The sequence below is a fragment of the Glycine soja genome, chromosome 7 (assembly GCF_004193775.1).
Source record: "Glycine soja cultivar W05 chromosome 7, ASM419377v2, whole genome shotgun sequence".
Classification (NCBI taxonomy): Eukaryota; Viridiplantae; Streptophyta; class Magnoliopsida; order Fabales; family Fabaceae; genus Glycine; species Glycine soja.
In genome coordinates, this window is record NC_041008.1 from 33,459,380 (window position 1) to 33,469,348 (window position 9,969).

General features: G+C 35.7%; 1 pseudogene; it reads left to right on the forward strand.

The window, feature by feature from the left end:
- The window catches only part of LOC114420603, a 32,277-nt pseudogene extending 22,807 nt beyond the window's left edge, over positions 1 to 9,470 (forward strand).
- The last annotated feature ends 499 nt before the right edge of the window (positions 9,471 to 9,969 follow it).

The following is a 9,969-nucleotide window of genomic DNA, read 5'->3' on the forward strand; positions in this document are numbered from 1 at the left end:
CCGACACATCTGGTCAAGTCTTTATCACAGCAGGTACTTATTGTCCTTACTATATGTTTCTTCTTTTCAAATTAGGCTATTTAACTTTGTTTCATGAACAGGTAGCTGTGTCTCCGCCAAAACCACCTCCGAAGCCCGATCCGGAGGTCGATGATCCGCGTTATCTGATGACATTGACCATCTCAGAGCTTTTCTTGAGGCCTTATCAGGTTAGATGGGATGCCACCGTGTTCGGGGTCGTTAATCCAGATTTCCCCCTGTACATAAAGCATGAAGACCTCTCCGAAATCGCACACGGTGGTCAATGTCTCAGCATATCAGTGTTACAGTTGTGGATTCTGTAAGTCTTTATATAAAAGGCTTTTATTTACCTAAGTTATGGCTTTCAATTCATAAATATTTAACTTTGACTTAACATAAACAGGCATCTCACTGAAACATGTATGCGAGCGGGGAATTTCGATATCTATGGATTCCTCGAGCCTCTATCCATTCAGAGGTATGGGCAATCACAGTTTGAATCTGAAAGTTACATAAAGAGTTGGATGCAGAGTTCACAACGCGATTTGTATCTTGGAGCCTACCTAAATGGGTAAGTCACAAAATAACAAAATTTAATTAATGTTTACTAATGTACTAACCCATTTTAGGTTCCACTGCAGTGGACATTGGCAGATGGTGGTCATCCTGCCCAAGGAACACTTAGTTGTCTGGTTTTGTTCATTGCATAACAGGCCAGACAACTACCTTAAGGGGATTATTAATAGGTTAGTGTTCTTTTCAATACATTTGCATTGTAATACCTCAATGTACAACACCAGTTTTTAATTGTTACTCATATGGAACAGTGCTATCAAGGGTCTTGATGATGCTCCACAGCCTAAGTCAAAGGCTCCTGCTAGGTGGATTGTCGTCAAGGTACGTCATTTACATAAAACTTCCACTTATATATTGTCATACCCTAATTTCGTCCGGGGACCTGTGCTTGGTGGCATGCAACTTGTGTTTGGTCATTTTGAGGTGCTTGGCACCCATCATTAGGCAATTTGTGGAATTCCGTGACGTGCCGGAAATCAAAAGAAAATATTGATGCACAATCTGTAAGGTTCCGTGACACACTGGAAATCAAAAGGAAGCATCATTGCACAATTAGTGAGGTTCCGTAATATTCCGCAAGGTTCCGTAACATTACGGAAAGAAAACAAGTATCGTTACGAAATTCGTAAGTTTCCGTAACTTTACGAAAAAAGAATCACCAAAAAAGGCAGGGGGGTGTATTTAGTAAAAATGGGGGTGCAAATAGCAACTAGGCCCACTTGGGCCCTCCAGAAGATTCCTCCAGAAGGTTGTTGCTTCTGGAGGAAGCAACCTTGCTCGCCTGGGCGAGCTGAGCTCACCTGGGCGAGCTGGGTGGCAAGCTTCTCCCCCAATTTTCTATAAATAGGGGGAGAAGTGAAGTAGAAAAGGGTTCAGCCCCTTAGGCACTTTTCTCTCTCTCTCTCGAAATAGCTGAGGAAAATTAGTTTCGTGAAGAAAATCCAAGCCGAGGCGCTTCCGTAACGTTTCCGTGAGTAATTACGCGAAGATTCTCGACCGTTCTTCAAGATTCATCGTTCGTTCTTCGTTTTCTTCAGTCTTCAACGGGTAAGTATGATGCAAGCTCCATTGGAGCTTGTAGGCCTAGGATCTTCTTCATCAATGGATTCCTTTGCTTCTTGGAAGATAAATGGCAGCGGAATGGAGAAGGAAGAGAGAGAGGAGACGCCACTTCAAGGAGAAGATGAGTCTAGAAGAAGCTCACCACCATAGGAGGCCATGGATAAGAGCTTGGAGGAAGAAGGAGATGAATAAAGGGAGAGGGAGAGAAGAGCACGAAATTTTGTGCTCAAAAGGAGCTCTGAAATCTGAAGTTAATATTCAAATAATCAAAGTTGAAAAAAATACACACACATGACCTCTATTTATAGCCTAAGTGTCACACAAAATTGGAGGGAAATTCAAATTTCACTTGAATTTGAAATTGAATTTGTGGAGCCAAACTTTGGAGCCAAAATTTCACTAATTATGATTAGTGAATTTTAGTTATGGTTCAGCCCACTAATCCAAGATCAATTACAAGATTCTCCACTAAGTGTGCTTAGGTGTCATGAGGCATGAAAAGCATGAAGGACATGCACAAAGTGTGACTATATGATGTAGCAATGGGGTGTAGTAAGCAAATGCTCACCTCCCCCTCTAAAATTTAATTGGATTGGGCTTCTACCAATTCAATTAAATTTATTTCCAACCACACACATCAAATATCCACTTAGTGCATGTGAAATTACAAAACTACCCCTAATACAAAAACTAGTCTAGGTGCCCAAAAATACAAGGGCTGAAAAATCCTATATTTCTAGGGTACCCTACCTACAATATGGAGCCCTATATACAAGGACCAAATATAATGACATCCTAGTCTAATATGTACAAAGATAATTGGACCCAACCTTGGCCCATGGGCTCAGAAATCTACCCTAAGGTTCATGAGAACCCTAGGGCCTTCTTCAGCAGCTCTAGCCCAATCTTCTTGGAGCCTCTTGCTCATGGTTCTAGTGATTGGTCCCTTCCTAGGGAGGATTGCATCAAAGTACCTCAAACCAAGCTTTTCAATTCATTCTATGTACCCGTGGTGGTCCACATTTTGTTTCATGTATTTTTATTCTCGTTTTCATTTACTTTTTATACCCCCTTTTGACGTGCTTAAGCCATTTATTTAAGTCATTTCTCGCTTAATCTAACAATAAAATAAATTCCCACCGATCGTTTGAATTGTATCATCCGTTGATTTCGGTTAAGATGAATTCCGACCGTTCGGTCGTGCCGTAACCACGTTGGAAATAAAAAAAGAGGTAAAATAATAATATAATAATAAAAAAATACCTTTTAGTAAAATAAAGCGAAAAATCAATCGGACGTTTTCTCTTTGGGATTTCTCATTCTTAATTAAATTGGCTAATAACTAAAGTGAAACTAAGGCTAAAATCAACTCGCCTAGTCAAGCTCGTCCACAAAAATAGGATTTTGAAAGTTTATCATTTCTGTTTCTTACCAAGTAAAATGGATCATTCTTAAAGGTCCAACGCCTTAAAATGATCACCTTTCAAGTAAAAAAGAATCACTTGATTCACGCATAAGAAAGAACTACGTAGGTCTAATTTCCTCATCACAATTGGGGAATACGTAGGAGCAAAGGGAAACACCCTTGTCGACCACAAAAATAGAAAAAAATATAAAAAGGGTATAAAGGATATAAGGACATAAAAGGGAACGTAAAAATCAAAGTCATGTTTGCACATTCGATTAAAGGCTGCCGTCCCTTGTGACGGACGTGTGGGGTGCTAATACCTTCCCCGTGCGTAAATACAACTTCTGAGCCTTTCACTTAAAAGTTCGTAGATCGCGTCTTTTCCGGTTTTTCCGACGTTTTCCTCAAATAAACGTTGGTGGCGACTCCGCGCGTATTCCTTTCGTGGAACACGCATCCCGCGAGTCATGCGTCGCCCTCCCGCCGAAGGGTAGGTTGCGACATATATATTTCTTTATGTGTCTGTACACTAGTTGTTTAATTAATATCCAAATTTCATTATGTATTTAGTGTAATAGACAAAAAGGAACTACTGAGTGCGGCTACTATGTCATGCACTGGATGTCCACCATCATTTTAGGAAGTTTTAGAAATAATTGGGAAACGGTAAGTTTATTTCAAAGAAAATCGATTTATTTATAATTTGTATTACATTATTAACTTAATATGATTTATTTAATCATGCAGTATTTTAACGACCCTAGACCATTGGAGCCCGAGAGATTAAAAGCATTGCGGATTCAGTGGGCACAGTTTTATCTCCGAGTTAGAGATCAGGCCTAGGATTTAGGGACATTTTTTAACATTTTTGACATTTTTTACATTTTCTATGTAACACGAACATTGAATTCCTTTGTTGATTGTTCTTTATAATATATAAATCAATTATTTGATGTTTATTATCATTAAAACTGCTTGAAAGCAGAATAAAATGTTTATTTGCTGTGAATTGGGCCTCCTGAAATTGCATTTGACAGGTACAATTTTGGGTTTACTATAAAAATAGAAAGTATATATAAAAAAAAATATTTGAAAACAACATCGGTTATTAACAAAAACCGATGTTAATATCATAACCAACATCGGTTATAATAGAAAACCGAAGTTAACGTTTGTATATTAACATCGGTTTTTTGTATATAACCGATGTCAGCGTTTGTATTTTAACATCGGTTATCTGTGGATAACCGATGTCAACTATTGTACATTAACATCGGTTAATTATAAATAACCAATGTGAATATTTGAATAGTAACATCGGTTATTCATAATTAACCGATGTTATACACAAAGAACTACACCAAATAAGTGTAAGCATCATCAACGTTGACATCGGTTTTCTAGAAAAACGGATGTTAAGGGCATACATTAACATCGGTTATTCTAGAAAACCGATGTTAAACTAACATATTAACATCGGTTTTACTGGAAAACCGATGTCAACGTTCATCATGCCTACACTTTTTTTGCTGTTGTTCATTGTGTTTAACATCGGGTATTTGGAGAACCGATGTTGTCATATGTATGTTAACATCGGTTCTCCAAAACCGATGTTAACATTCATACATTCAACATCGGTTTTAGAACCGATGTAGAATGTTCTAAATAACCAATGTTGAAAGTGTATTTTCTAGTAGTGTGGTGTTCAATGCTACCAAAAACACAGTTTAGATTGTTGTACCCTAGCTAGTAGAATTATATAGTATTACTATCTATATCTTCAGTTTATCCTATATTGATTTTGCATAAGCAGAAGTTGTCTTTTCTCTTCAATTAAGTAAAATGAATAGACATATTCATTGGTATAGGCATTATGTTCTTACAATTTTCCTACTTGTAGAAAAAATTGTTTATTTCAAGATTGGTGTAGCTTGTTGTATTGGAAGTTGGAACAGGGCCATATCTATTTTGATATGTTCATGCATTCTGACTTATTCAATTTATTAACCGAGCCAACACAGCTGTTTGAAATTTGGCAGGAAGAATCACCCCAGAAAGTGTAATATACAGTTTTGGCACACTCTTGCTTGATCTTCTGAGTGGCTGTTAAACTTTTGGCAAGCGTATCAATTGCCGTTGCAGGTTACATATTTATAAAAAGAGTTCGTCTCCATAGGGACTTGAGTTACTTAATTCATTCGGATAAAGGTTATCAGTTTAATAGTTATGTACAAATTTAATCGAATGTCATTGGTTTGGTTTAACTAACTAAAGATAACTTAAAGTAAAAGAATAGCGGGAATAACGAATTTTATGGAAATAACGGAATTCAGTGCATTGGAAATACGTAAAATTACGAAAATAATAAAAATGAAGTTAATTAATTCAAGAAAATGTAGGATTGAATTACATCATTCATACCCTCGGTATCCTAATAAGATTAGCATATATGAATCATTTTCTAACATAACTGATGCACACATTAAGTTACCCCAAGTCAATCCCTTGCACTTGGGACCTAAGAATATTTACTAAATATCGATCCCTCGCATATGAAGTAAATACCCCAACACTACAATCATATTCTTGTGCTTTTTGCAATCAAAATGTTATGCTCTATTCCTAGCAACATAACATAAAGAGTAAAATCATTCAGTTCAAATTCTGAGTACTTTCTAGTCAAACTTAAGATCCAATTTCATGAAACTAGTGATCAAATAGAATCAAGCATTACGAGTAGAATTGAATCACCAATAACGAGTAGAAAAGATTCATACATATATAATACCAAAAGGGATACATAAGGGTACAAAGATTACATCCAATCCTTAAGAAAAACTAACTGATCATTACGTAGAGCACAAGACTAACAAGAGAAATGATGAAGGATGCGGTCAATGGTCATAACTCTGCAGCACTTGGGCTCCACTTTCTACTTGGTTCTTCTTCTTCCTCAGCTTCTCACGTTTTCTCTCTGCTTCTCAATCTTCTTTTAACTTCCTAAACATGGCTATTTATAGAAAAAAGCAGGTGCTGAGAAATTCGCCCAAGTGAGTTGTAGCTCGCCCAAACGAATTTATGACTTAGTGCTAAAGGCACCAATTCGCCTAGGCGAGCTATAGCTCGCCCAGGTGAGTTGGTTGCTTATGGATGAAGAAATCTTATTAGCCCAAGCGATATGGATGCTAGTATGGGCAAATGGATGTCTGAAATCTTGGAAAAATGACCATTTTACCCTTTCTTTTGACTTTGTTTCTGAATCTAATAAACAACCATCAAAACCTACAAAATCATGAATGAATCTTTCATATTTAAACAAAAACATCAGTAAATGTACAATATATATAAAACAAATAGATTTAAGGGTAGTTTATAAGAAAATATTACAATCAAAAGATATTTTAATCCCAAAAATAACTAAAATATGACACTTATCAGTGGCAAGAATATTCCACCCAGTCATGTATACTCCCAACTTTCTACTTTCTCTTTGTTTTAATTCAATGGTATCTTGTTCAATGAATATTTGATTCGTAGAAATTTGGCAAATTTTGCCTGAATTTTACTAGGTTTCCAATTTGGCTAAAAAATTATTAGAACAATTATAGAGTTCATGAATAAAAAGTGTGTATAATCCCTTTACATGTAGGCACTTGACCTAACACGAGGCAAACACTTTCTGATATTGGTAGACTCATGTTTGGAAGGTCATATTTCAAATGATGATGGAATTGAGATAGTGAGATTGGCTTGGCGCTATTTACAATATGAACCTCGTGAGAGGCCAAACGCCTTGTCACTTGTGACTGCTCTAACTCCTCTTTAGAAAGAAACTTCAGTATGCTTTTCCTTTTCCCTCCCAGTTTTTTGTCTGAAGTTTCCTCTATCGCAAGTCAATCAAGGATCAACATAACTTGGTTGGCTTGTATTTTACCAAATTAGGGAAACTCCATGGAAGCATAAGAATTTATTCAGTTTAAATATGGTGTTATTTATTAGGTTCCATCACAAGTTTTGTTGGGCATACCAGATGAGATTGCCCCATCAAAGGAAGCAGTTCCATTGACACCTTTTGGTGAAGCTTGTTCTAGAAGAGATCTCACTTTAATATGTAGAATTTTGGAAACACTGGGGTACAAGGATGATGAAGATGTAGCCAATGAGGTAATGCAATGTTTTCCCATATTTCTTTCTCATGTGACATATTTTACTAAGAATGCTATGATATGATTGGATTTACTTTACTTAATTTTCTTGTTCTATACAAGATTTCAATAGCTTCTTGATGCCAAATTTACTAATTGGTAAGCCTAGGTGTTTTGCCTCATAGGCTACAAACATCTACCAAAGTCAACCCAATGGAAGATATGGCATTTTCTTAATATAATTAAAAGACTATGGCCAACATACACATACTGTGATTTATAATGAACCTACTATGTCACTAGCTTCTCGTAGAAAGTCTCTTACCCACCATTAGTGCCCAACCAAATAAAGGCAAAGCACCAAAGGTTAACAAATGTTAAATTTATTGTATATATGGTATTGACTATTCTTTCTTACCATAACTTTCATTTCATTAACTCTTCATTCCAACCACAGATACTACAAAACCTCCTTCATAACTAAGAACTACTCATAATACAATAGAAACACAATTAAGAATTTAATAATTAAAATTTTAGAGATTAATTCAAACCTGGTTTCAGCTTTCAAAATGGTGACAAGGGGTTCAAAAACACAAGCAGTTCTTAAAAAGTCTTCAACTTATGGTAGAATATAAGGAGTTTAAACTCTACACAATATCAACTCTTGCACAAGTAGTTAAATATCAGTAAAACAACATGCCTTTGAAGATTGTTCGTGCCAAACCAAACTTAAAATAGGTAGTACTGGTAAAAACTTTTCGAAGCCAACTCCCTCATAACTAAGGTCTGTACTAAACCAAACATTACTAGCGACAATGCACACATTTGCTATTGTTAAGTCATTCATCATTACCAAGTGCAGAAGCACAAAAATTAAAGTGTGAAGGTTCAAAACACCTTCAACAACCAATTTACTCCATGCTACTGCTTCAATAGTCTTATCGAAGTGTTCTTACACCATGCACAGTCTCTACAAACAAAACTAATTGATGCAATATCTCTTGGAGTTAAGCGCATAAGTATCTTGAGAGGCCATACCTCGTCAGTTAATTGCAACATCTCTAGAATATTATATAAAAGGGAAGAAGCTACACAGGTAGCAGGAGAGGAAAGCCATTTGAAGAGGAACACCTTCAACAATTTTGGTGGACCCGATATACATATACAAATAAGATATTTTTAATTGTGTAATTGGATATTATGGTGTCATATAAATTTGGGAAAGGGGGAATCAAAAGACAATGTGATCCAAACACATGTTTCAAACACATGTTTTATGCAATAAAATATCATGTTTCTGTCTATTTAATTTCTTTCTTTTTTTTGAGTGTTTTGTTCCAAGTTTTCTTTACCTTATACAAAGACTGAAATCACATCAGTTCTGCCTGAATATCAAATAAACTAAGGAGTCTTTAGTATTTTACTGAGCTCAAGAACATGTCTATTCCAAGTATTTTACTCCTCACAATTCATAAAAGTTATTTCTATTAGTCAACAATTAAAAAAAACTGCACTATTTTTCGAAAAGGCAAAAGTAAATTATATTAATGAAATAGATTGACAGTGAATGTAGCACAAGTGTCCTATAATTGCATGATATATTCAAAGACTTTTAGCGCATCATGTTGCTGCATCAATCTCCCAAGCTAGCTATAATGATGAAAAGAGAAATTATTGCTAACAAAGTATGTTGTTTTGTTTATAATGACATATAAGCCTCATATAAGGTTTGTGTGTAGACTTTTAACTAGTCCTTTGCTCACTTGACATATCCACTCATCGAGACTCTTAGTAACCAAAAATGGGATACAGATACTCACAACTTTGTGCAAAAAATCCCTACAAAGTACAAACTATTGAATGTACTTGATTTTCAAGATAGTCCATTGAGTTGTGTTCCTGAAAATTGGGGGAATGTAGCACACTTGAAGTATTTAAACTTAAGATATTCAATGATGCCAACGCAGCTTCTGAAATTTATTGGCAAACTTCATAACCTTGAGACCTTAGACATAAGGAGAACATATGTCAAGGAAATGCCAAAGGAGATTCTCAAGCTTAGAATGCTAAGACATCTTTTGGTTGATGATGAGGAATTGTCTCCATTGAGGAAGGGTCTTGGAGGCATGACATCCCTACAAACATTGTCTCATGTAAAGCTAACTATGGATGATGATGGAGTAGAGCTAAGCAGAGAACTGGGAATGCTGACGCAATTAAGGAACTTAGGGTTGAATTATGTTAAGAAAGAATAGGGAAGTGCTCTATTTGCCTCAATAAATGAGGTGAAAAACTTGGAGAAACTACATATTCAAACAATTGGAGTTGAAGTCAATGTTTGCATCTTATTTCATCCCTGCCTATGCTTCGAAAGCTTTACCTATGAGGGAAGTTCAATAAGTTACCAGAGTGGATTTGACAACTCAAAAATCTGCTACATTCAAATATACATAACCTTGGCAGGAAAAAACTCAAAAATTAAAGAGCTAATTTCTTTTCCCAAATGTTTTATACAATGTGAAATATTTTGCAGACTTCACGATAGTCAGCACTTAAGGGAAGCAAAACTGAGAACTCAGACTACAGAAAGAAATTGAATATTGAAGAATGAACTAAAAACAAAGAAGGAGTTTAATGTTAATATCCAAACTATAAAACCTAACAATGAACACAAATTATAACTTTTTATTTCCATATAACCTTTCTAAATATCATCCTCAAGTTCTCTCCTTCATTGTCGCTTTGCTATTAACT